This window comes from Galeopterus variegatus, unplaced genomic scaffold (assembly GCF_000696425.1).
Source record: "Galeopterus variegatus unplaced genomic scaffold, G_variegatus-3.0.2 Scaffold2997, whole genome shotgun sequence".
NCBI classification, from domain to species: domain Eukaryota; kingdom Metazoa; phylum Chordata; class Mammalia; order Dermoptera; family Cynocephalidae; genus Galeopterus; species Galeopterus variegatus.
This window is the reverse complement of record NW_007729108.1, coordinates 84,087-112,078: the sequence shown is the minus strand read 5'-3', so window position 1 is coordinate 112,078 and position 27,992 is coordinate 84,087. Positions and strand designations below refer to the sequence as shown.

Genomic DNA, 27,992 nt, shown 5'->3' with positions numbered 1-27,992 from the left:
TGCCATAGTGAGTGGATTAAAAATCGTGGTCAGGGGTGTGTCTGAGGGCTTTAAAAGAAGAAAAAGGAGAATCTGTCTTTCTCTCTGCTCTCTCTGCTTCTACCATCTGGCAATGTGAGACCCCCAGGTCACTGTTGCCACCAACAGATGGACTTTGGACATCCCAGCCACGGAAACTGAAAGCAATAAATTTCGTTTTTCTTTATGTCACCCAGTTCCAGGTATTTTGTTATAAGCAACAGAAATGGACTAATGCATTGCCCCTTTACAGTCTGGTCCATTTTGGAGGAGTGTGGGGTTCTGTGCAGAAAAGAATACGTTTTCTGGGGAAGGAAGAGGAGATAGAGCAGGGCAGAATCCGAGAATGCCTCTAGTATAGGGATAATCTAAAGCAGTGAAATTTCTCAAGCAAAGAGCTTGGGGCCTGCCTAGTAGCAGAGATTTTTATTTTTTATTTATGTATTTTTTGAGGTACATGGGGCCTTTGATTTTTTTTTAATTTCTGTTTTTTATTTTTATTGTAAGAGTTGGTTGTTCATATGTGTGGGGCACAGAGTTGAATATCAATACCTATGTGCAATATGTGATGCTCAAGTCAGGATAATTAGTATATTCAACAAGATACACTGTCATCGTTTTTCATGGTCCCTTCCCGACCCTCCGACCCCCACTGGCAGGTATCTTAGGGATTTTGACCATAGGAGGTTATGGGTGGAGTGTCTACTGGGAAGGGAAAAATAGGGCTTCTGTAATGCTCTTTTGTTTGATATGAGTGGTATTATATAGTAGTCCACACATAGGTGTTTCCATTATATGTTAAACTGTAGCGTGCATGTGTGTGTGTGTGTGAATGAATATGTCTACTATACTCTTTTATTATTGGTTATGAATATTCATGAGATACAAAGCTGGTTGTCACCCCTCATGCCCCAGATGTGAAGGCCAGATACATACTGGCAGCATGCCCATTACCACAAATTGCAATTGTACCCCGTATCCCCCACCCAATTATCCCCAACCTCCCTCCCCCTCCCCTTTTCCCCCCACTCCACTTTTTATCCCAATGTATAGTCTCTACCTCTGCAAGTCCAACGCACCACTGTTGTCTTTCTTTCCTTCCTTCTTTCTCTCTTAGCTCCCACCTATGAGTGAGTGCATGTGGTATTTATCCCTCTGTGCTTTCCTTATTTCACTCAACATAAATTTCTTCAGGTTCATCCATTTTGTTCATTCTTCTTTATGGCAGAGTAGTATTTCATGGTGTACATGTACCATAGTTTCCTTATCCAATCATCCATTGATTAATATTTAGGGTGGTTCCATGTCTTGGCTATTGCAAACAGAGCTCTGATGAACATGGGAGTGCAGGTATCCCTTTGACATGATGATTTCAATTCCCCTGGGTATATACCCAGAACTACTACTACTATCTGTAGTTGTTTGAGAAACCTCCATACTGTTTTCCATAGTGGTTGTACTAATTTACACTCCCACCAACAGTGTAGGAGCATTCCCTTCTCTCCACACCCTTGTCAGCATTTGTTATTCACCATCTTTTTGATTATAGCCAATCTAACTGGGGTGAGGTGGTATCTTAATGTAGTTTTAATTTGCATTTCCCTGATGACTAGTGATGTTGAGCATTTTTTCATGTATCTGTTGGCCATTTGTATGTTTCCCTCTGAAAAATGTTTGTTCAAGAGCTGGCCCATGGCTCACTTGGGAGAGTGTGGTGCTGATAACACCAAGGCCATGGGTTCGGATCCCTATATAGGGACAGCCGGTTAGCTCACTTGGGAGAGTATGGTGCTGACAACACCAAGTCAAGGGCTAAGATCCCCTTACCAGTCATCTTGATTTTTTTTTTTTCCTTTTTTTGACCGGTAAGGGGATCACAACCCTCAGCACGGTGTTGCCTGCACCACACTCAGCCAGTGAGTACACTGGCCATCCCTATATAGGATCCGAACCCACAGTCTTGGTGCTACCAGTGCCTCACTCTCCCGAGAGAGCCACGGGGCCGGCCCTACCAGTCAAGTCTATTCAGCTCCTTTGACCATTTTTTAATTAGGTTATTTGTTTTTTTTTTTTTTTACTGTGTAATTGCTTGAGTTCCTTGTATATTATGGATGTTAATCCCTTGTCAGATGCATAGTTAACAAAAATTTTCTCCCTCTCTGTAGGTTGTCATTTCACTCTCTTGATTGTTTCCTTTGCTGTGCAGAAGTTTTTCGTTTGATATAGTTCCATTTGTTTGTTTTTCCTTAGCTGCTTGTGCTTTGGAGCTCATGTTCATAAGGTCTGTGCCCAGACCTAGTTCCTGAAGTGTTTCACTTATATTTTCCCTTAGTGATTTTACAGTTTCAGGTCTTATACTAAGTATGAATCTTTAATCCATTTTGAGTTGATTTTAGTATATGGTGAGAGGTGCATATCTGGTTTCATTCTTCTGCATATATGCCGGGGACCAGCCCCAGCACAGAGATTGTGAAGGTCCCCACTGGTAAGGGATCCCCCAAAAGGGAGGAAGGGCAGCGTCGGCGATGGAGCGGCAGCAAACATACAGACCCAAAGGATCTGTTGAATGCTGGGACAACAAACACACAGACTCAAGGGATCTGCTGAATGCTGACAGTTTATTGAAGCAAGCATCAAACTTTTATACTTTTCTTTCTTATTAGCTACATAATCATAAAATAATCAATGAACAATATCATAATATCTCTTTGTAAGTGGCATATGTTTTAAGAAAAATAGGATTACAGTTTATTCCCAGAAAAGACAATTACAATGTCCTTTCCTTTGAGCAAGAACGTTACAACCCACTGGTCCCATATAATCATCACTTTTCATCACTTGCAATCAGTACCGAAACTACATCCATGGTACAATAGACTTTCTATGACGTTATTAAAACTTAATTCACACCTACATCTAACTATTCTTTATTCCTAAATAAACACTCTAAAAATTAACTTGCTTAACTTAACTTCTACTTCTATTGTAAAACAAAAGATTGTACATTAACTCCTTCCAAGCAGCCAGGCCAGACTCTCAGGCACCAGACAAGACGAATGCCTACATAGGTTCGTTGTCCCCTTCTGGGCCCCACTGCCATAAGCCATCTCCTGAAAATCCATAATCATAAGTATCATTAGTATGATTAAATATTTTAGTATAATTTTGAATCCTACTTCCAAGTCTCCCAGAGCGCTAGTTATGAGGCAGCAAAGAATAAAATGTAATAAAGCATAACAAGCACACAGAGCTCCAGAATATCAGGGTGGAACGCCAGCATCTTCTCCCACGATGAGGCCTTGCCATCATCCCTTCACAATGAGCCCCTGTAAACACCGTGTTTCATTAAAAGATCTTTATCAGGCTTAATCTTATGAGTGGGAGGCGCCCCCGCACATATATATCCAATTTTGCCAGCACTACTTGTTGAAGAGGCAGTCTTTTCCCCAATGTAGATTTTTGTTGCCTTTATCCAATATCAGATATCTGTAAACCTGAGGGGTGACTTCTGGGTTCTCAATCCTGCTCCACTGGTCTGAGTGTCTATTTTTATGCCAGTACCTTGCTGTTTGGGTTACAATAGCTTTGCAGTATAATTTGAAGTCAGGTAGTGTTATGCCTCTGGCTTTATTCTTTTCCTCAGGATTGCTTTGGCTAGTTGGGGTCATTTGTGTTCCATGTGAAAGTTAAGATTGTTTTATCCATTTCTGTGAAGAATGTCATTGCAATTTTGATGGGGATTGCATTGAATTTGTAGATCACTTTGGGTAGTAAAGACATTTTCACAATGTTAATTCTTCCAATTCAAAAGCATAAAATATCTTTCCATCTTTTTGTGTCTTCTTTAATTTCTTTCAGTAGTGGTTTGTATTTCTCACTATAGAGATCTTTCACCTTGTTGGTTAAATTGATACCTAGGTATTTTATTTTTTTCATGACAATTACAAATGGGCTTACTTTTTTTTATTTCTCTTGCTGTTCATTATTTGAATATATAAATGCAACTGATTTGGGGGCATTTATTTTGTATCCTGCAACATTACTGAAGTTATCAACCAGTTCTAGGATTTTTTTGATAGAGCCTCTAGGTTTTTCTATATATAGTGTCATATCACCTGCAAATAGAGACAGTTTGACTTTGTCTTTTCCAATCTGGATTCCCTTTATTTCTTTCTCTTGCTTGATTGCTCTGGCTAGTACCTCCAGTAATACGTTATACAGAAGTGGTGAGAATTGGAATCTTTGTTTTGTTCCTGTTCTTAAGGGAAAAGCCCTCAGTTTTTCCCCATTCAGAATGATACTAGCAGTGGACTTGTCATAGATGGCTTTTACTCTCTTGAGATACTTTTCTTCTATACCTAATTTGTTGAGAATCTTTATCATGAAGGGATGTTGAATTTTGTCAAATGCTTTTTTGGCATCTGCTGAGATAATCATATGGTCTTTGTCTTTGAGTTTGTTTATGTGATGTATCACATTTATTGACTTTCATATGTTGAACCATCCTTGAATCCCTGGAATGAATCCCACTTGATCATGCTGTATAATTTTTTTAATGTGTTATTGTATTCTGTTTGCTAATATTTTGCTGAGGATTTTTGCCTTTATGTTCATCAAGGATATTAGCCTGTAATTTTCTTTTTTTGTTGTATCTTTATCTGGTTATGCTATGAGAGTTGTGTTGGCCTCAAAGAATGAATTTTGGAGAATAGCTTCTGTTTCAAATTTTTGGAATAGTTTGAGGAGAATTGGTATTAATTCCTCTTTAAAAGTTTGATAGAATTCAGCTGTAAAGCGATCCAGACCTGGACTTTTCTTTGTTGGAAGATTGCTGATTATCACCTCAATCTTTTTGCTTATCATTGGTCTGTTCCAGTTTTCTATCTCTTCTTGGTTCAGTCTGGGTAGTTTGTATGTGTCTAGAAACTTATCCATATCTTCCAGATTTTCATATTTGTTGTCATACAGCTGTTTATAATAGTCTCTAATGGTTCTTCATATTTCTGTAGTATCAGTTGTAATGTCTCCAATTTCATTTCTGATTTTTGTTATTTGAATCTTCTCACTTTTTTTTTTTTTTTTGTTAACCTAGCTAATGGTTTGTCTATTTTATTTATTTTCTCAAAAAAGCAACTTTTTGTTTTGCTGATCTTTTCCATTGACTTTTGGGTCTCTATTTCATTTAATTCTGCTCTGATCTTAATTATTTCTTTCCATCTACTACCTTTAGGTTTGGATTGTTGTTGTTTTTCAAGTTCTTTGAGGCATAATCTTAGGTCATTTATTTGAAGTCTTTCCATTGTTTGATGTAAGCATTTATTGCAATAAATTTGCCTCTTAGTACTGCTTTTGCAGTATCCCACAGGTTCTTGTATGATGTATCTTTATTTTCATTAGTTTCAAGTAATTTTTTGATTTCCTGTTTAATTTGTTTTTGGACCCATAGGTCATTCAGGAGCCTATTTAGTTTCCATGTATGTGTATAGTTTCCAGAATTTTGCTTATTATTAATTTCCACTTTTAGTCCATTGTGGTCTGAAAAGATGCTTGGAATGATTTCAGTTTGTTTTTTTTTTTAATTTGCTGAGACTAGATTTGTGACCTAATATGTGGTCTATCCTGGAGAAGGTTCCATGAGCCGATGAGAAGTATATTCTTTAGTTGTTGGGTGAAATATTCTGTATATATCTGCCAGGTCCAGTTGGTCTAAGGTGTAGATTAAATCTTGTGTCTCTTTGTTCATTTGTTGCCTGGAAGATCTGTCCCATACTGAGAGGGGTGTTCAGATCACCCACTATTAATGGATTAGGACCTATTTCTTTCTTTAGGTTTAAGAGTGTTTGCTTTATATATCTCAGTGCTCCAGTATTGGTTGCATACATGTTTATGATTGTTATGTCTTCTAGCTGGATAGATCCTTTTATCATTATATAGTGGCCTTCTTTGTCTCTTTTTATGTTTTTTGGTTAAAGTCTATTTTTTCTGATACAAGAGTAGCTACTCCTGCTTATTTTTTATTTCCATTTGCATAGTATATCTTTTTCTGTCCCTTCACTTTTAGTCTGTGTTTGTCTGTATAGGTGAGGTGGGTCTCTTGAAGACAGCATATACTTGGGTCTAGCTTTTTAATCTAATCAGTCAGTCTGTGTCTTTTGAATGGGGAGTTTAATACATTCACATTTAGAGTAGTTATTGACAAGTACTGTTTAATTCCTGTCATTTAATTGCTTTTTGTTTAGATGACTTAAATATCTTTTGATCATTACTTCCCCTTTTATTTCTATTCTTCAGTGTTAGCTGGAAATTTAAGATGGCATGATTTAGCTTCTTTATCTTTCTTGCTGGCATTTTTGTTTTAACAGTGGGTTTTGCTCTTTCTTGTGTATTTGTGATAGTGGTCATCATTATTCAGATTCGAGATGAAGGACTCCCTTGAGAATTTCTTGCAGGGCTGGTCAAGTGCTGGTGAACTTCCACAACTTTTGTTTGTCTGGGAAACACACTATTTCTCCCTCATTTCTGAAGGAGAGCCTTGCTGGGTAAAGAATTCTTGGCTGGCAATTTTTTTCTTTTAGTATTTTGAATATGTCATTCCATTTTCTTCTGGCCTGTAGAGTTTCTGTTGAGAAGTCTGCTATTAGTCTGATGGGGGTTCCCCTATAAGTAACAAGACACTTTTCTCTTGCTGCTTGTGGAATTCTCTCTTTGTCTTTGAGCTTTGCAAATTTAACTATAATGTGTGTTGGGGAGGATCTTCTTGGATTGCATCTGTTTGGGGACCTTTGAGCTTCCCCGATCTTGAGGTCTATCTCTCCCTACACCTGGGAAGTTTCCTGTTACTATTTCCTTGAATAGGTTTTCAATACTTTTTCCTTTCTCCTCCCCTTCTGGAATACCCACAATTCAGATGTTAGAATGCTTGAGGTTGTCTGCTATCTCTCTTAGGTTTTCCTCATTATTTTAAATTATTTTTTCCTTTTTTTTTTTTTTTTCTGTCTGGGTTATTTTGAGAAGGCCATATTTGAGATCTGAAATTCTTTCTTCTACTTGCTCTACCCTGCTGCTCAAGCTCTCTGTTGTGTTTATATTTCATTGAGTAAATCTTTCATTTCTAGGAGTTCTGTTACACTCTTTTTTTAAGGTATTAATCCTTTGTAAATCTCCTCCTTCATATTCTGGATATTTTCTCTTGTTTCATTGTGTTCTCTAATTAAGTCTTCTTTTACTCAAGTTTTCTTAAGATTATTACTTGGAATTCTTTTTTAGACATTTCAAGGATTCTCTGTTCCATGGAGCCTGAAATTTGAGCATTACTGTATTCCATCAGTGGTGTCATATCTTCTTATTTATTTGTAGTTCTAGTATTTTTTCATTGACATTTGATCATTTGGTAGAGAATTTGCTACTTCTGTTACACTGAGGTTGACTATGATGATAAAGATTTCTTTCTCTATTTGCAGGCTTTACTGGTGACTCTTCTTGTATCAGTGTAGTTGAGTGAGCAGTAGGTTACCTGTAGAGTGGCCCTGGCTGCTACTGTGGTGGTAAATTGTCATTACTGGACAGTAGGTGTGATAGTGGCTATATTACACCACCTTGGGTCCTATTCCAGAATCTGTGCTGTAGAATGAGCCCCCAGCACCATGAGGGTCTCAGCTCACCTTGGCGGGGCATGCTGCAGGTGCTGGCACTTCCCTCTGGGTCCAAGCAGGGAGGGGCCACCTGTGCCACACAGGTCTCCTCGGGTCACCTCTATACTCTTTTTTAATGGTATATTTTACTATACGAATGTTTTAATAATTGCCCATACCCTATATTTAAACAGCTAACAGGATGAATGGTTCTATCCAAAAGGTAGTATTCTTACTCCCTACCCCTTTCTCTAACCCAGTACCATTTTGGTCTTCAGTAGTCAGTTCACCAATTACAGATACTTTATGGAACCCAACAGTTAAATGTATCCAAAACAGACAACTATGTTCAGACAGACCCAAGTGCTAGCACAATGATCAAGAAATAAAAAGTGATCCAGGAAGCTCATGTAAAAGGGGCACTGTCCCAAGATTTACAATTTTTGCTCTTTCTCTTTAACCTGCTGAATTTTGGATGATCATCACTGTATTTTTTTTTTCAGAGGCATTAGAGGATTTTATTCCTTAATATGACTAATCTAGAGAATAGTGGATGTTCAGCCCCAAGACTAGTAACCATGTGAAAGCTTACACAGTAGGACCTGGTACGTTTTCCTGGCCATGTGACCTCTAAATATAATGATTGCTCTGTTGCTACCTTCTTTGGTATCCCTGGCTTTGTGGACTTCCTGTCTTCAGTAAGTTTCACTGGGGCTTTTTGCTTGCAACTGTCATTGAGGCCAGGTTTTTCTTTCAGCTTGCTTGTGTTCTCCAGTGTTCTGGCCTCCTGCTTTCTCAAATACCACACTCCCAAAGGATTGACATCGAACAGATGTTGTGGTTTGTAGGACAGTAGCTTTATAATTATAAGATTCAAGGTTAGGTTTGGGGGATGAAAAATTACATATATGCAATTTACCTTAAAATACTTCAGTCAAAAGAAGCAAGTTGGGTAAAGTGAGATGGATAGATAGATCATAGGTAGAATATATAGAGATAAATACAATAAATATGGCAAAAATGTAACATTTATTGAATATATGTGATGTACATAATGGTGTTTTCTGTACTATTCTTTGAGTTATTATGGATGAAAATTTTTATAATAAAAAAATGAGAAAAACTACTAGTGATGTTAGGTAGTATGTAATTGATTCTTGGTTTGCTTGTTTTCTGTGTAGCAGAAAGTTAAAGAAGAAAGTGGAGGTTCTATCTCTCATAACATGTCATTGGCAGAAAGGTAATTAGTGCTTATCTGATAGGAACCCATGCTTCACCTGTCTCTGAAAGGAACCATGGTTTCTGTTTACTTTCGCAGACCTAAAACATGTGGGGTAGGTAATGAGTTGATGCTATTTGGAATTTGTTGAGCTTCTTGGATGTGTAGATTGTTTCCTAAAATTTGGGAAGTCTTTGGTCATTATTTCTTTATTCTTTCTGTTTATTATTCTCTCCCCTCACCTTCTGGGACTTTCATTATGCATATGTTGGTATGCTTGAAGGTGTACCATAGTTTTAGTTTCTTTGTTTTGTTTTGTTTGTTATTGCTATTATTTTGGTGGCTGGCTGGCAGGCACAAGGATTGAACTCCGGACTTTGGTGTTATCAGCACCACATTCTAACACCAGCTAAGCTAACAAGACAGCCTACCATAGGTTTTTGAGGTTCTGTTTACTTTATCTTTTTCACTTTTTTCTGTTTCACTTTTTCATCATTTTCCAACTGGATAACACCTATTGACCTATCTTCAAGTTCTCTTATTCTCTGTTCTGCCAGATCTAATTTGCTGTTGAGTCCTGCTAGTAAATTATTTTTTAATCATTTCTATATCTTTGTTGCTATTCTTTACTTGGTGAAACATCATTGTCATACTTTCCTTTAGTTTTTTATACATGGTTTATTTCAGTTTCTTGAACATATTTAAAATAGCTGATTTAAAGTTCTTGGGTATTAAGTCTGACATATGAGTCCCCTTAGGGACAGTTTCTGTTGAATCTCTTTTATCCTATATATGGGCCATATTTCTGATTATTTATGTGTCACAAATTGTCTTTGAAGCTAGACATTTTAGATAGTACAATGTTGCTACATTGGAAATCAGATTCCACCTTTCCCCAAAGTATATTGTTGCTGTTGTTGTTGCAGTTTGTTTAATGGCATTTCTGGACTGATTCTATACAATCTGTCTTCCCAGTAGTGTGCACTTACTGAGGCCTCCTACTGTTTAGAATGACTGAGCAGAGATTCTCTTAATTTCCTTGAGCCAGTAAGTCTTCCACACTTTGCTAACGGCATTCTGTGTGTTTAAGGCATTATTTCAAGGCTCAAGCAGGTTATAAATATGCCTTAGACTTCTCATCCTTCTGCAGGGGTACAAGGTCTGCCAGAGGTAAATTTCTGGTGCCCTCAAAGGTCTTTCCTAAACATGCACACATCCCTATATATGTGTGCGACCTTCTATATCCTCAAGAATATGAAGGAGATTTAAGAGCTACCTATGAACATCTTGTTCTTCAGATGTTCCTTTAAAAAATTGTGGCATAACTCTTGTTTGCCCCAACTGGCACTGCAGCCTTAGCCTACTGTAATTTTAATGAATTGAATCTGATTATTTTTGAGTAGTGCCCTGCTATAGGGTGTTTCCTTCAAAATAAGCTATAAATTATGTCAAAGAATGATTTAAGACAAAGAATGGAACTTTATCATGGAGGTATAAGACAACACCGAATGACATTGCTCTCAGCATGGGGATTTTTGAGGATTTTCAAGCTTATTTTCTCTTGTGCAAAACTGGTAGCTGCAAAGCTGATGGTTTTCATGTGGTTGTGAGGCTGCTGTTTTTCAAATTTAGTGCAGAACTGGGGAGAGGGAGGTGGAAATCCACAAATCCCACTGTCTATATTGAAGTTCAAAGTTTTTTTCTGAAATAAGTCCTATTCAGATTATTGTAAGCCTTTGCTTAATTTCCTGAGTTATAAAAAATGACTGTGAAAATTTTGTGCATATTTATGTTGCTTTTATAGAGGATTAAATATACAGGGGCCCTCACTCTGATATTCTAAGTGTCCTGCCCCATCACCTCACTTATTTTGCACAATAATTTCATAGGATATAATTTATTAATTTTACAGGTAAATATAATTTATTAATTTTACAAGTAAGTCATATAATATTTAAATGGCTTGCCATGATTGTAGATGTAGCTGGTACACAAAACTATTATGTTTATCAGTACACAATACTGCATCCAGTTTAATAGTGCCCTAATAAACCATTAGAAATTCTAATATGTCCCCTAAATTATTACCACCCAACTCACCTTCATGCTTTCATCAAATATTTTAAAGGAAAAATACAAACAGAAAGCATCAGGATAATGCTAACACACAGTACTATGTGTACGTGGTAATATGTTTGTCTTCTGAGTGAAGCAGAAAGCCTCTATGGTGCTAAGTCCATGTAATACAAATCCATTTTTGTTGTCGACAGAGGGGAGACAGTGGGAATGAAGAAAGACACGATTTATTTTATGGGATCAAGAGGACTTTTTCAGGCTTCTGACCTGCAAGACATCTTAGTTTATTTTAGGTTCCTTTATTTAAGCCAGTGAAAATAACAAATTGTATTGATTATATCAATTTTTTCTTCTACCAAACTATTTATAGAACAAAACATTTTCAACTTCCACGGTGCTCGAAGATTCATAGCTAACTACTTATCAACAAAATAAAAACATAAGTTTCCCATTTACAAAGCTTCCAGGGTCCTGGGTTCAATCAAAGGTCAGACCTCAAAGGGAGGGAGAAGGGGGAAGTAGGCAAAAGAGATGCCAGCCTTGCTGTCTTCTGCAGAAAAGCAAGGACTTTGTTGGCCTTCTTATTCAGTACCCCACAAATTTTGTAAGAACCCAAGACAGAACCCCTGACCTTGGAGAGCTAGCAGGAACACGAGCAAGGTGGACAGAAGGCAGTGGAACCTCACAAAGAGCTGTATGCCAGGCAGTTCTTTGGGGGAAGATTTGGAGCTCAACATCCACACTAGCAATGGTACCAGAGAGCCCAAGAGGCTGTCCCGGGAGCTTGGTACCTTCTCATCAGTCCCTCCTAGGCAGTGTCCTCAGCCAGTTCATTCCCAGCTGTCCTCTTGTGTTCCAGCCTTGGTGGCCTCACAGACCAAGAGTAGCCAGTGTCACCAAGGAGGACCAGCCTGACCACACAAAGGATCCATCAGGGCCCACCAAAGAGTATTCTAAAGGCAGTTCCAAAATGTCCAAGTCACCAAAGAGTCTCTGAGCCCTCTGGAGGCCACCAGAAAAAGTATCAAGCCATCAGACAGCCCTCGGAGAACCTGCAGTGACAACAGCAGAAGAGGCTCCACTTCTGCATCTGCCAGCTCTCCACCAGCAATTCCGAAAGTCAGAATCAAAATCATTGAGATAACGTCAGGGAAAATCAAACCGACCATCACAAGGATCTTGCCAGACCCTGATGATCCAAGGCAGTCCCCTGTTGGGTCACCTCTAAGGAGCACCATTGCTGAGGCCCCAAGTGAGATGCCAGGGCATGAGGTGCCTGTGGAGGAGCACTTTCCTCAGGCAGGCACAAATTCAGAGAGCCCCCAGGGTGACAGAAAAGAGGACGAGAGCATGACAAAGGCCAGCGACTCTTCATCTCCCTGTTGCAGCTCTGGGCCCCATGTCCCAAAGGGGGCTTCCTCAGGCTCACAGATGGGCAAGAAGCAACAGGGCACAGCACTTCAGGCATCCACCCTGGACCTGCCAACCTCCTGCCCAAAGCTGTACACCTGACCAACCTGAACCTGGTCCCCCACAGCATTGCCACATCAGTGACGACCAAGTCCTCAGTAAGACGGAGCCAGACATAACTTACAGAAATGTCGTTGCCTCTGGTCCACCAGGTGAAAAAGGCCACTCCACTTATTGTGGAGGTGTTCAACAAGGTCCTCCACAGCTCCGATGCTGTGCACTTCTATGCACCAAATCGCAGCCTGCCTGAGGACAGCAGGATCCACATGCTGGCCAGTCGGTACTACTGTCTGGAGCAGGAAAACACGTTTGCCTTAAAGAGCCGGGGCCAGCACTACAACTAGTGGAGAATCCACATTGAGGTGCTGCGCAAGCTGTGTTCCAAGATGATGCTCTTCTTCAACAAGAGCAGCCATCAGCATGCCCGTGACCACAGGAGGAAGGGGCTCATCACGCAGTGTTCTCAGGTGTTTGTGAAGCCAATCTCTGCCAACTAAATGTTCACGTCGGCCCCTTAGAACTCCACAGCACCAGCAACCCCAGTCCCCTCATCCTCCCCCAAACATATCCTCACTTTGGGCAGTGCCAGCCACCCTCCCCCAGCATTGCCACTCTACCCAGACCCCATGAGGCTCAGCCAGTATGCAATCAACTGTCTTGAGTGCCACAACCAGATGAGGGAGTAGATGGTCCTGGATGCTCATTTCCAGAGGACAACAGAGGAAACTGAAGGGCTGATTTGCTAGGTAAGCCTTTGTTTGGCTGCTTCTCAACTAGTGCAGTTTCTGTGCCCATCAGCAGATTCATGCACACAATTCCCCCTACTGCTGCCCAGAGCATGGGGTCCTCTGTTGCACTCCCTACTTCCAGACTCCTGTAAAGGAGAATTGCCTGCACTATGCCCACAAGGTGGGCTACAGGTGCATCCACTGTGGTGTCATCCACCTGACTTCGGCCTTGCTGAAAAGTTGCATCCAGGAGTGACACTGCCAGGTTTACCACAAATGTGCATTCTGTCCCATGATGGCCTTCAAGACTGCCAGCAGCACCACAGACCGCAGTGCCACCCAGCACCCAACCAAGCCCCACAGACCCTCCCAGCTCATTTATAAGTGCTCCTGTGAAATGATGTTCAACAAGAAGAGGCACATTCAGCAGCACTTTTACCAGAATGTCAGTAAGATGCTGTAGTGGATTAAATTATGTCCCCCCAAAACTCACTGAAGCTTGAATTATCTCCCAAATTTTATGTATTGGAGACTTAGCCCCACTTAACTGTTAACAGGGTTGGAAATTCTATTATGGTAATTGAAAGGTGAAGCCTTGAAGAGGTGATTGGATTGTAGGACTGTGCAGTAGTGAATGGATTAAAAATGGTGGTCAGGGTGTGGTTCTGAGGGCTTTAAAAGAAGAGGAGAGTCTCTCCCTCCCCCTCTCCCTCTCCCTTTCCTTCTCCTTCCACCATCTTGCAATGTGAGACCCCTGGGTTGCTGTCACCACCACCAGATGGACTTCCCAGTCACAGAAACCATAAGCAATAAATTCTGTTTTTTCTTTGTAAATCACCCAGTCTCAAGTATTTCTGTTATAGCAACACCAGAAGGACTAATACAGAAAATTGGTACCGAGGAGTGAGGTGTTGCTATACAGATACCTGAAAACGTGGATGCAGCTTTGGGACTGGGTAACAGGCAAAGGTTGGAGGAGTTTGGAGAAACAGGCTAGAAAAAGCCTAGATGCTCATGGGAGTTTAGAAAACCAGGGGAAGTTTGGAATTCCTTAGAGACTGGTTACATAGTGGTGAGCAGAATGCTGATAGAAATATGGACTGTAAAGACCTTTCTAAGGAGGTCTCAGATGTAAATGGGAAGGGACTTATTGGAAACTGGAGCAAAGATCACCCTTGCTGTGAACTGACAAGGAACTTGTCTGCATTGTGTCCATGCCCTAGGACTTTGTGGACGTTGGAACTCAGGAGTTGTGAACCAGAGCATCTGGCAGAAGGAATTAATAAGGAGGAAAGCATGACGGAATGTGAGATATTGAATAGGAAGCTGACAAAGTCCTTGTTATTCTAGGGATAAGTCAGCAAGGCTGGCTTCCCATTTTGCCCTTTTCCCTCTTCTCCCTCCCCTTGAGGACTGAACTTTGATCAAACCAAGGACTCTGGAAGCTTTGTAAATGAGAAACTTATGTTCTTATTTTGTTGATAGGTAGTTAGCTATGAATCTTCACGTGCAATGGCAGCTGAAAATGTTCTATAAATAGCTTGATACTAGACATAATTGGTTTAATCAGTACGATTTGTTATTTTCACTGGCTTATAAAAAATGAACCCAAAATAAACTAAGGTATCTTACAGATCAGTACCCTGTAAAGTTCTCCTTATCCCATAAAGCATATCTCTTCATTTCCCACCACCTCCCCTCAGGGTACTGGTTGGCAACAAATGGTGTCAAAACAGGGACCTGATATGGAGAAACTTCTTGGAAACAAGTGAGGGAAACTTTGTGATTCAGGGTGTGCACCTATTTTGCTTAGGAATGAAGGCATATAGTCAGACAGTCAGGAGTAAAACTAATGGGGCAAGGAGGGAGCGAAAAGCGGGCTCTCTTTCTCCAAGTTTTGAAATCTATGCTAAAGCCCAGGGCTTCAAGGTCTGTATTGTTCAGTTAGAAAAATATATTGAAACTTGGCAACATGTTGGGAGACGGCTCTGGGAACATTATTGTGCTGTGGGTCCTTCTAAGGTCCCTGTTGACACCTTTTCTTTATGGAATTTGATCAGAGACTATTTGCATCCCAGCCATGAGGCTTCTTTTTTTTTTTTTTTTTTTTTTTTTTTTGTAAAAATTTTTTTTTTTTTTTTTTTTTTTTTTTTTTTTAAAAATTTTTTTTTTTTTTTTTTTTTTTTTTTAAAAATTTTTTTTTTTTTTTTTTTTTTTTTTTAAAAATTTTTTTTTTTTTTTTTTTTTTTTTTTAAAAATTTTTTTTTTTTTTTTTTTTTTTTTTTAAAAATTTTTTTTTTTTTTTTTTTTTTTTTTTAAAAATTTTTTTTTTTTTTTTTTTTTTTTTTTAAAAATTTTTTTTTTTTTTTTTTTTTTTTTTTAGTAAAAATTTTTTTTTTTTTTTTTATTATTTTTATTTTGTCAATATACAATGTAGTTGATTATTGTGTCCCATCACTGAAACCTCCCTCCCAAGCCATGAGGCTTCTAAAGCCCCTGTGGTCTCAGCTGACTCTAAACCTATTGAAGTTTCTGATATACTTTCTTCCTCCACTGATGTTATTGAAAAAACCTTGCTTTGGGGAATGCAATGAAGAGATAGAGGATAAAGATGGGAGAGAGGGGAAGATGGCTTGCAGGGAAACAGATGTTATCCTGTTACTGAGTCTTTAAATGCTGAGGGATGAGTGGTATGGGAGTATCAACTGCTGCCTTTTAAAACTTTGAAGGAGCTAAAAACCGTGGTTGCACAATATGGAGCTATGGCTCCCTTTACTTTTCAGCTAACTTGAGACAATGGTGGTTGAAGGTCTCCCCCCAGTGCATTGGAAAAATATAGCAAAAGTCTGTCTCAGGGGAGGTGAATAGCTTTTGTGGAAATCATAGTTTTTTTAACACGCTCAGGAACAATCTGAGCGCAATCACAGAGAAGGACTTGAAGTCACTTTTGATATGTTTGCTGGTGAGAGTGACTTCTCCACGGTGGCGCAACAGTTAGGATTCTCCGCTGATGTTTACCAACGGATTAATGCTATTGCCCAGCAAGCTTGGAGGAGGCTTCCCATGCCCGGCACTGAAATGGGAGAACTTAGTAAGATCTGTCAGGGTTCGGATGAGCCATACCAGGATTTCTTGTCCCGTTTGTTACACACCCTGGGGCGCCAAGTGGTAGATGGGGAAGCTGGAGTGCTGCTGACCAAGCAGCTGGCTTATGAAAACACCAATTCGGCTTGCCAGACTGGTACTCGCCCTTATCGTAAGAAGGGGACACTTTCTGACTATGTCAGTCTCTGTGCAAGTATCGGGCCCTCATATATGCAGGGGGTAGCTTTTGCCGTTGTCTTCCAAAATGTAACATCCTCTCAGGAAAAAAAGGATACAAGGCGTAGATCAAAAACACGTTTTAAATGCGGAAAAGGAGGTCATTTTGCAAAGCAATGTTCTAATCAAGCTTTCACTCCTGATAATTTTCCTTCTACACCTGCTCCAAATATCTGCCCAGGATGTGGGAGGGAACACCACTGGACTAATGAATGCCATTTCAAAACCATGGTAGAGGGTTAGCCTCTTCCCCAATGGGGAAATGGAAATGGGGCCTGGCCCAGCCCCATCAAACAATGGCAGCCATGTCCATCTATCCTCCCCAAATTAAGGAGTCAGCTTCCAAAACACCACTGCTGACCTCTCCCAAGCAACCAGAGGAAGTGGAGGATTGGATCTCAGCCACACAGCTCAGTTTGTATTAACCCCTGCTATGGGGCCACAAGCTATCCCTAGCGGTATATTTGGCCCTTTACCTTCAAGCAGTGTAGGGACTATCTTGGGACAGAGCAGCCTTACTTCAGAAGGTATTCGGGTGTTTCCTGGAGTCATTGACTCTGATTATACCAGAAAGATACAAGTTATGGCTGCTGCAGGGCAAGGAATTATCACTGTCTTTCCTGACATTAAAATATCTCAACTAGTATTGGTCTCTCTTTTAATTACAGGTAAAGTTCTTCAAAATACCCCATGGGGAGAGCAAGGATTTGGATCACCTGATAAAGCCTATTGGGTACAAGAAATAGGAAACAGATGCCCAGAATTAGTGTTATCCATTCAGGGAAAACTCTTTAAGTGGTTATTATATACAGGACCTGACACTTCTTTCATGTCCCAAACATATTGGCCTGCTTCATGGCCTTTGCAGCCAGTCATGACTGAGCTCCAAGGGATCGGCCAATCAAGTGCACCTTGGCAGAGTAGCTCTTTCCTCACTTGGACTGACAATGAAGGCCATTCTGGGACTTTTTGTCTCTATGTGCTTTCTTCTATACCTGTTAATTTGTTGGGCTATGATGTCTTGCAGCAAATGGGAGCTTTACTATTGAGTTTCAATGAAATTCTGCACCATTCCTCTGCCCCTTTATAATGGGGGCCCTTATATCTCCTGCCACTGCTTATCCAATTTCTTGGATCTCAGATACACTTGTATGAGTGGAACAGTGGCCCCTTACTCAGGAGAAATTGCTTGCTTGTCAAAATTTCATTCAAGATCAACTTCAAAAGGGCCATACTGGGCCATCTAATAGTCCTTGGAATACCCCTATTTTTGTCATTAAGAAAAAATCTGGGGCTAGCCCTGTGGCTCACTCAGGAGAGTGTGGTGCTGACAGCACTGACGCTGTGGGTTTGGATCCTATATAGGGATGGCCGGTGCACTCACTGGCTGAGCATGATGCAGACGACACTGAGCCAAGGGTTGTGATCCCCTTACCAGTCAAAAAAAGAAAGAAAGAAAAAATCCGGCTCATGGAGACTTTTGCAAGACCTCTGAACTACTAATGCAGTTACGAAACTCATGGACATTTTACAACCTGGCCTTCCATCTCCTATAGCCATCCCAGCTTCGTTTTATTTATTAGTTCTGGACCTGCAGGACTGTTTCTTTTCCATCCCCTTGTCTCCTTCAGATTGTGAATGGTTCACTTTTAGCATACCCTCTTTTAATTTTCAAGCCCCCATGAAAAGATATCAATAGAAGGTATAGCCACAAAGGATGGCTCATGGTCCTACATTATGTCAAAAATATATTTCTAATGTTCTTGAGCCTTTGTGACACCAATATCCTCAGGCATATATCATCCATTATATGGATGACATTCTAATTGTCCATGAAAAACAACAGCATTTACTTTCAATATTTGATTCCCTTTCCAAGGTATTAGCTATGTATAGTTTGGTTCTATCTCTGGAAAAAATTCAAATGCAACACCCCTTTTCCTATTTCGGTCATATAGACAATAAGACTATCGGTCCTTAAAAAAATCAAATCATGTGTGATTCTTTGAAGACACTTAATGATTTCCAAAAATTACTGGGAGACATTAACTGGCTTTGTCCTTCCCTCCGACTTACAACTGTGGATCTTCAGCCTTTCTTTGACATCTTAAAGGGTGACTCGTCACCTAATTCTCCCAAAAGTTTGACTCCTGCAGCAATCCGTGCATTGCAGAAAGTAGAACAAGCCATTCACAAAGCACAGGTTTCTCACGTAAACCCATCTTTACCCATATTTCTTATCCTTTTTCCCACACCTATTATCCCCACTGTGTTAATATGGCAGAAACGTGGTCCATTGGAGTGGCTTTTTTTACCCTCTCATCAGACTCGCACTTTAACTCCTTATTATCTGTTTCTCACAGCTTTGATTATCAAAGGGTAGCATCAGTTGCAAAAGTTGTTTGGAACTGACCCTCATTATATTGTTATTCCTTTCTCATCACAGTGGTTTCAATGGTTAATGAGCTCTGTCGCTGCTTGGCAAGAAGCCTTTGCAGAGTTTGCTGGTCAAATCTCTGTTCATTACCCTCAGAATAAACCGTTACAATTTTTTCAGTGTCCTTCCTTTATCCTTCCTAAAAATACTTCTTCGATTCCTTTATATAACGCTTCCCTTGTGTTTACCGACAGTTCCAGCACTGGACTAGCAGCAGTAATTATTGATGACCAACATTTTTCTAGATATTTTCAAGCCTCCTCTGCACAGTGTGTTGAACTTCACACTATTATTTATGCTTTTTCCTTATTACAGGACAGTCCCTTTACCTTATATTCAGAGAGTCAATATTTGATTTTAGTTTTTCAGTATATTGAAACAGCTTGTATAAGTTCCACCTCTGACCTTGAATTACGATCCTTGTTTGTCTCCTTACAAATTTTAATTCATAACCGCACTTGCCCCTTTTTTGCTACTCATATCCATGCACATGCAGGTTTACCAGGTCCTCTTTCATCTGGAAATGCCCTTGCAGATTCAATTACACATAAGATTTATACTGCTTTTTTTTTTTTTTTTTTCCTTTTTACTGACCGGCAACGGGATCGCAACCCTCGGTGTTGCTCCTGCACCACGCTCAGCCAGTGAGTGGGAACCGGTCTCCACATGGGATCTGAACCCTCGGAGGGAGCACCGCCATGCTCCCAGGCAGTGCACTCTCCAGTGCGCCACTGGGCTGGCCCTTATACTGCTTTTGAATCTGCCCAACATTCACATGCTCTGCGTCATCAAAATTCTCAAGCACTTAACGTCGCCAATTTAACTTTACCAGAGAGGCTGCTCACCAGATAATCCGGTCTTGTAAATCTTGCCATTTACATCACCCAGTTGCCAATAATGGAGTTAACCTTCAAGGTTTGTTGCCTGCAGAATATTGGCAGATGGATGTCACTCATATTTCTTCTTTTGGTTCTCTTTCTTTTGTTCATGTCACTATTGATACCTTTTCTGGCTTTCTTGTGGCTTCAGCAAGAAGTGGAGAAGCTACTAAGCACGTTATTGCTCATTGTTTATTTGCTTTCACTATTTTAGGAGTGCCCAAATGCATCAAAACAGACAATGCTCCAGGGAACACTTCTAAAGCTTTTGCTACATTTTGTTCTTCATTTAATATTGATTTACTCACATGTATTCCTTACAATCCACAAGAACAAGGCATTGTTGAACGTGTTCATACCACACTGAAAACTCAAATACTTAAAATACAGAAAGGGGGAAACATATCCCCAGTCACCACATAATATTTTAAACCATGCCTTGTTTGTTCTGAATTTTCTTAACATAAATGTAGATGGTCTGTCTGCTGGTGAACATTTGCATCCTCAAGAACAAGCATGGCCTAAAGTTCTCTGAAGATACCCTCAAACCAATGACCGGCATGGACCCAATCTAGTAATAACATGGGGTAGAGGGTATGTGTGTGTTTTTCCTAGAAACACAGATGCCCCACGCTAGATCCCAGAGAGGCCGGTGCAATATGGAGAAGACAGAACAAGACCAAACCAAAGAAGTGACAGAGAGAATGAAAAGCCTAAGGTTGATTCCTCTGACTCTGATGAGTAGAAAAGCACATTGTACTAGGAGAGCATACCTGGTCAGCTGGGGCCAAATCAAACAACTCACGTCGGATGTTCAAGAAGTGTTAAAGAGGGCAGGAGGGCAATTGACTTTGGAGACACTATTTTCAGCTACGCTGGCACTTCTATCTTGTCAGGTTAGTGTAGGGGGAGAAACTTTTTGGGCATATTATCCTAATCCTCCTATGTTAAGGCCTAGGACTTGGGTTGACCCGAGTTTTTGTGTTTTTACTAATGCTACCCTTTTGATGGCCAGGGAGGATGGATCTGTAATTCCTGAAGTAAATAGGTCTGTTAACCACTGTGCTCACTCTTCTGCTTTACCTATTTGTTTTACCACTAAGCCTAGGTTTGGTTGCTTTCACACCCACATCCAAGGAAAATTGGTGCATGGAATAGAAGCACCTTCAGAAGGACTCCAACCTCATCCAGGAATTCATATGCAGATTGTAATGATGTATGGATTAGTTGGAATAAAAGATTTAAAAGACTGGTGCTCAAGGAGGCCCCACAGGGCTGTCTTTCTGTGTGGATCAACATGGACAGCCTTTTGTCAAATACCCCCACTGGCTGGAGTGTTATTATCCCACTCCTGTATTGCACCACCCTGTTGGGTTTTCTTCAGATAATGAAAAGGTGTTATGGGACTGGTCTCATTGTCACCTAGAATCTCAGTTGCTGTCTGACTGGGTGGTGCCCAGGTGTTGGGTGACTAGTATATGGTAAACAGCTCAGGGTATAGCCCATCCAGATTTGTGGAGATTGCTTGCTTCATTGAGTGTTGATACTGTAACTATCATAGACCAAATTCAAAATCTGGTGGTTTTGTATGGTCTAGGCTCCTGTGTAGCTCCTCCCAATGTGCTGTTTGTGGGAAATTTTTAAATAATGCCCCATGGTAATGGTTATAATATCTCCTGTAGCCAATGTATTTTAACATCCTGTATCTCTTCCAGTATTGGGGGTGAACACAAAGAAAGGAGATTAATGGTTCTTTTGTAGTCCTCCCTGTGCATGTAAATGGCTCTTCATATGAGGATACAGGCACTCAAGACTTACCCCTTGTTTCTGCACTGTTATCTCTAAAAAAGTGTTTTCTGGGATTGCTCATTACTGGAGTACTTGCACTTATTTATGTTGTGTCTACTGCAGTGAACTCTACACTTGCTCTGTCTCAAAGTATCCATACTGCCCATTATTTAAATCAATTGGCTCAAAATACTTCACGAGCCTTAATGGTACAAGAGAGATAGATAGAAAAATTAACGCCAAACTTAAAGCTCTTGAAATAGCAGTAGACTACTTAGGAGAAGAGGTACAGATTTTAAAAATACACATGTTGTTGCAATGCCAAGCTGCCTATAAAAGGACTTGTGTAACTGCAAAGCCCTATAATATGACAGAATGGGAATGGGAGAAAATACATTGCCATCTGCTGGGAGGCTGGCATTCAAACAATTTCAGTATAGATTTGGACATTTTCTATCAAGACATTTTAAACATTCCCAATAGTCAATTAGATATTGTGGCTCCTGAGAAAACTGCAAAAATGTTGTTTGACAAACTGTCTCAATTACATACCTTATACTCTATACAGCAGATATTGTATTTGTTAATAGCCTTCATAATTGCTTCCGTATTTGCCTTTTTGTGTTTTTCAGTCTGCCTCCATTGTAGCAACCAACAATTATAGTGACTCTGTACCATTACCCATCAATTATGGCTTCAAATGGGAGGTCCTGGGGTTATAATCATCCAAAATACAGAAGGGGGGAAATTGAGGTATTGAATAGCAAGCTGACAAAGTCCTTGCTATTCTAGGGGAAAAGCCAGCAAGGCTGGCTTTCCATTTTGCCCTTTTCCCTCTTCTCCCTCCCCTTGAGATCTGACCTTTGATTGAACCCAGGACCCTGGAAGCTTTGTAAATGAGAAACTTATGTTATTATTTTGTTGATTAGTTAGCTATGAATCTTCAAGTGCCCATGGCAGCTGAAAATGTTCTATAAATAGCTTGGTACCAGACATAATTGATTTAATCAGTATGATTTGTTATTTTCACTGGCTTATAAAAAGGAACCTAAAATAAACTAAGGTGACTTACAGGTCAGGGGCCTGTAAGGTCCTCCTGATCCCATAAAGCATGTCTCTTCATTTCCCACCTTCTCCCCTTGGGGTACTGGTCATCAACAAGGGAAGTTGCATGGCTATTTGTAACAGCCTACTCTGAATTATGGCAGCAAAGACATAACATAAAGCCAGAGTTTAAAAGGGAAGCAGAGTGTAAAGATTTGGAAAATTTGCAGTCTGGCCACGTGGTAGAGAAGAAGAGAGTATCTTCAGAAGAAAAATCCAATGGTACTAAGAATATTAATGCAAAAGAACAGGATTATCAAGAGAAGGGGGGAAAGACCCTGAAGGCATTGCAGAAGCCTCTGTGACCAACCCTTCCCTTTCAGGCCCAAAGACCTAGTGAGTCAAAATGGTCTTGCAGAAGAGGCCCAAGGCAACCTCCATCGGTTTGCTGCCCAGGGCCACCTTAAGAAGCTGCTTCCAGCACAAGCACTCCAGCTGATTTGGCTGCTCCAGCTGTGAGTAAATTGGCCCCAGCTGTGGCTCAACATGCAGCTTTGGAAAATTCAAGCTGGAATCCTTGGCAGCATCCATGTGGTGTTAGGTCTGCAGGCTTGCAGAATGCTAGAGCTGTGAAGGCTTGGGTGCCTCCACCCCATTTCAGAGGATGTATGGAAAAGTCTGGGGACCCACAAAAAGACATGTCACAGGAGCAGAGTCACCACAGACAACCTTCGCTACAGCAATGCCAGGTGGAAACATGGGGTCAGAGTCCCAGCAGAGAAACCCCATCAGCACGATGTCTAGTGGAGCCATGACAGCAGGACTGCCATGGAGACCCCAGATCTGTGGAAGTACCAGCATACAAGTTCTGCTTGCAAGAACTAAAATATCACTCAAGACCAGCAAAGCCACAGGAGCAGAGCTGCCAGAGGACTTGGGGACCCAACCCACACACCAGTATGCAGAGGAGGTCGAACATGGAATCAAGGTACCTGATTCGCCAGCCTTGAGACTTAATGCTTGCCCTGTTGGGTTTCAGACTTGTTTGGGGCCTGTTACACCTTTCTTTTGGCCTATTTCTCCCTTTTGGAATGGGACTATGTACCCTATGTTTGTCCCACCATTGTATCTTGGAAATAAATAACTTGTATTGACTTCACAGATGGGACTTTGAACTATGGACTTTTGAATTGAGACAAATTAAGACTTTGGGGATGAAATGAATGGGGATGAATTTGCATGTGAAAAGGACATGAGTTTTGGGGGGCCATGGGTGCAATGCAGTGGATCAAATTATGTCCCCCCAAAACTCATTGAAGCTTGAGTTGTCTCCCAAGTTTTATGTATTAGAAACTAAGCTTCACTGTGACTGTTAAGAGGGTGGGAAATCCTATTATGGTAATTGAAAGGTGGAGGCTTGAAGAGGTGGTTGGATTGTAGGACCGTGCAGTAGTGAATGGATTAAAAATGGTGGTCGGGGCATGGTTTGAGGGCTTTAAAAGAAGAGAGTCTGTCTCTCCCTCTCTCTCTCTCTCTCCCTCTCTGCTTCAACTATCTTGCAATGTGAGACCCCTGGGTCATTGTCGCCACCACCAGATGGACTTTGGACTTCCAGTCTCAGAAACTATAAGCAATAAATTCTGTTTTTCTTTGTAAATCACTCAGTCTCAGGTATTTCTGTTATAGAAACACCAAAAGAACTAATACAGATGCAGATGGGCATCTTCAAGTGCCTTGAGTGCCCACTCTTCTTCGTGCAGAAGTCAGAGTTGATGCAACATATTGAGAGCATCCATGCTGTTCCCCAAAATATGGACAAGCTGTCAAGCCTCCAGTCTCCAGTAGACATGTCCTGAAGCCACCCTGGCTCTTGATTTCCCACTGAGCTCCCAGCCACTAGCATGGCTGCTTGAGGCAGCACTCTGCCACTGGTCACTGGGGCAGGCCTGAAGCTCATCACAGAGCTGAAGCCAGGCCCTGGCTGAGGAACAATTGTTGGACCTACCAGAAGTTCCAGGAGTGGGTTCCTGATCAGGAGAGCTATGTGTTCCACAAGAAAAAGCCATGGTCAGACATTTAACCCGGTACCCATGTCGGCAGCATGAACAGTCCTTCCACACTCCCAACAACCTGCACAAACACATCCACAAAACCATGACACAGTAAAAGTCTACACTTGTGGGTACTGCACAGAGAGCAGCCCCAGCTTTCCTTGGCCCTCCCTTCTGGCGAGACATATCAGCCTTATGCATGGTATCAGAAACCCTTATTTAAGCCAGATATCCAGAGTCAGATCTCCAGCTGGACATTCCCCTCGGGTGAACCATCTGAAAATACTAGTGGAGCAGGGGACGCTCCAGGCACCAGCAATAGTGTGACTATCTCTTCCACCAAAAGACACAAGCCTTTTTTCAGTGTGCAAACTGTAGCTTTGCCACAGACTTGGAGCTCAAGTTTCAGAACCACATACTTCAGCACCAGATGGACAACTCCACAGCCCAGTGTCTCCTCTGTGGCTTGTGCTACACCTCTGCTATTTCCCTTAGCTGCCACCTCTTCATTGACCACAAAGTGAGAGACCAGGAGGAGGAGGAGGAGACAGCAAAGGTGGAAGTGGAGGTAGCAGAACCAGAGGAGGGTTCTGGGGAGGTGTCCGTGGATAATAGGGAGAGCGGACTGGAAGAACATGCTGGCAAGCCTTTGTTGGCTGACCCATAGGCAAGATCACTGGGCCCAGTCCCACAAGAGGACCGTGCCCAAGATGCTCAGAGCCAAGCACAAGCCTCTAAGGATAAGGACAATCCACACTATCCCCTTAGGTGTGACCAAGGGCTTTGCTGTGTGTGCAGTCAGGAAGGTGCTATGGTGCCCTCCACCTACTGTGTGGACTGTGGGAAATAAGGCTCTGCCCTGGTGTGAGTGTAGCCAGCTCTGTCATGGAACAGTGTCTGTCCTGAGCTGCAGGTGCTGGGTGTCCCTCAGCCCCAGGAAATGTGGGGTTGCCCAGGACCTTCACAGCTCTGATTTTGCTTCTATTATTTATGGCTTTGTGCTGCTTCTTGGCACCATAACTTTTGTCTGTGTCCTTCCAACCTCAGGCTGTTGACATGGCCCAACCCCAGTGCTGTCAACTCAGCTGGAAACCCCTCAGCGCTTGTTTTGGGGGAGGCTCCTCACTTGCTGCCTTCAGCCAGAGGATTTCTCAGAGCTCTATTTGCCTGCAGAAACCAGCTCTCCTTCCTGCCTTCAGAGCCTGAGGAGGAGGGGGTAAGGAGGACTGTATTAGTACAATTCCCCTGGGAGAGCTCTACCCAGCCTAGCTTGGCAAGGGCCCTTGGTCACCTAGCCCTTCCTTCCTGTGTTCTCTTTTACCCAGAAATAGTCCTGAGAATTGTCACACTGGCTTATCATGTCTCTGTGGTGGGAGAAACTTCTGCAGCACACTTACATTTGAAAGCTGGGGAGAGCAAGAGGTGAGGCAAAGATAGGCAGGTGTGGCAAACGCAGGCAGGGGCTGAGAGCCAGAACCCAGAAGGAGATGTGGGTGGGTTTTGTTCTGCTGTTGTTCTGCCCTTCCTGTCAAGTGGTGTTTGGGGGCACACAGACACTGGAATATTTGTATTCTTTCCCCTGTGCCATTAGAGAGGCTTCTGCCCCAATCAGTCTAGCCCCTCCTCATCACAGGTATACTCATGTTGCTCAGACTATATTTCAAATAAAAATCGTTCTACCATGAAAATAATAAAATAATGCACTTGCTTGGGCTTTCCAAGCAGCTCCCTATACTAGGCTCACTGCTTGCAAGGGCTGTGTGGCTCTTTGGTAGCTAGAATTGCAGGTGTCCATGGTGGACGTATATAGACTGTTAGGGATTTTTGACTTACCTTTTGCCTGCAGTAGGAAGTGCATTAGTCCATTTATGTTGCTTATAACAAAATACCTGAGACTGGGTGATTTATAAAGAAAATGAAATTTATTGCTTACAGTTTCTGAGGCTGAGAAGTCCAAAGTGCATCTGGTGGTGGCGACAGCAACCCAGGGGTCTCACATTGCAAGAAGAGGGTAGCAGAGAGAAGCACAGAGAGAGACAGACTCTCCTCTTCTTTTAAAGCTCTCAGAATCATGCCCCTGACCATCATTTTTAATCCATTCACTACTGCATGGTCCTACAATCCAATCACCTCTTCAAGGCCCCACCTTACAGTTACCATAATAGGACTTCCCACCCTCTTAACAGTCACAGTGGGGGCGTTTCTAAGACACAAAACTTGGGGAACACAACTCAACTTCAATGAGTTTTGGGGGGATATAATTCAATCCACTATATTCTACCACTTGCCCCCCAAAACTCATGTCCTTTTCACAGGAAAATACATTTATTTCATCTCCAAAGTCTTAACTTGTTTCAACTCAAGGGTCCAAAGTTCAAAGTCTTGTCTGTGAAATTAAAAACAAGTTATCTACTTCCAAGATACCATCGTGGGACAAACATAGGGTATATATTCCAATTCCAAAAGGGAGAAATAGGCCAAAATAAAAGGGTAATAGGTCCCAAACAAGTCCAAAACCCAGCAGGGCAGACATTAAATCTCAGAGCTGGTGAATCAGGTACTTTGACTCCCTGTTTGATGTCTTCTGCATGCTGCTGTGGGAATTGGGTCCCCAAGTCCTTGGGCAGCTCAGCTTCTGACTTTCCTGGTCTCAGTTGATGCTTTAGCTCTCACAGGCTGGTGTTGCACACTGGTAGCTTCCTCTCACCTCCAAACTTCTGCTCATGCATTCATTCAGGAACTTTTCTTTTGCTTAAATCATTTTTTTTTTAATCTTCAAGTGCTTCTCTTCTTTCCATCCTTAAGGTATCATTTCAACCATCACCTCTCCAAGGCAGCTTTCTCTAACTAGGTCAAACACCCTGCAGTATGGCCTTTCAGACCCCTGTTCCCATTCATAGTGGCACCAATTATAGAAAGCAATGTTGATGGATTTAAGTTAGGTTTTCTCTCCCACCAGATTGCAAATTTCTTGAAGTTGGGCATTTGTCATGTCTGCTTTTCCTTGTTGATAGTTATTACTGTCTTTAGAAAATATTCCACTATTGGGCTGGCCCGGTGGCGCACTGCTATAGTGCACCGCTTGGGAGCGCGGCGGCGCTCCCGCCGAGGGTTCGGATCCCACATACAGACCGGTTCCCGCTCACTGGCTGAGCGAGGTGTGGGCGCAACACCGAGGGATGCGATCCCGTTGCCGGTCCCAGTCCGGTACGGGCGTGACACTGAGGGTTGCGATCCGTTGCCGGACACGAAAAAAGACAAAAAGGAAAAAAAATATATATATTCCACTATGGCCAGTTACAAAAAAAAAAAAAAAAAAAAAAAAAGGAAG

General features: G+C 41.5%; 1 pseudogene; it reads left to right on the top strand.

Annotated features, from left to right (window-relative positions):
* LOC103599539 overlaps positions 1–25,511 on the top strand; it is a 39,259-nt pseudogene extending 13,748 nt beyond the window's left edge.
* The last annotated feature ends 2,481 nt before the right edge of the window (positions 25,512–27,992 follow it).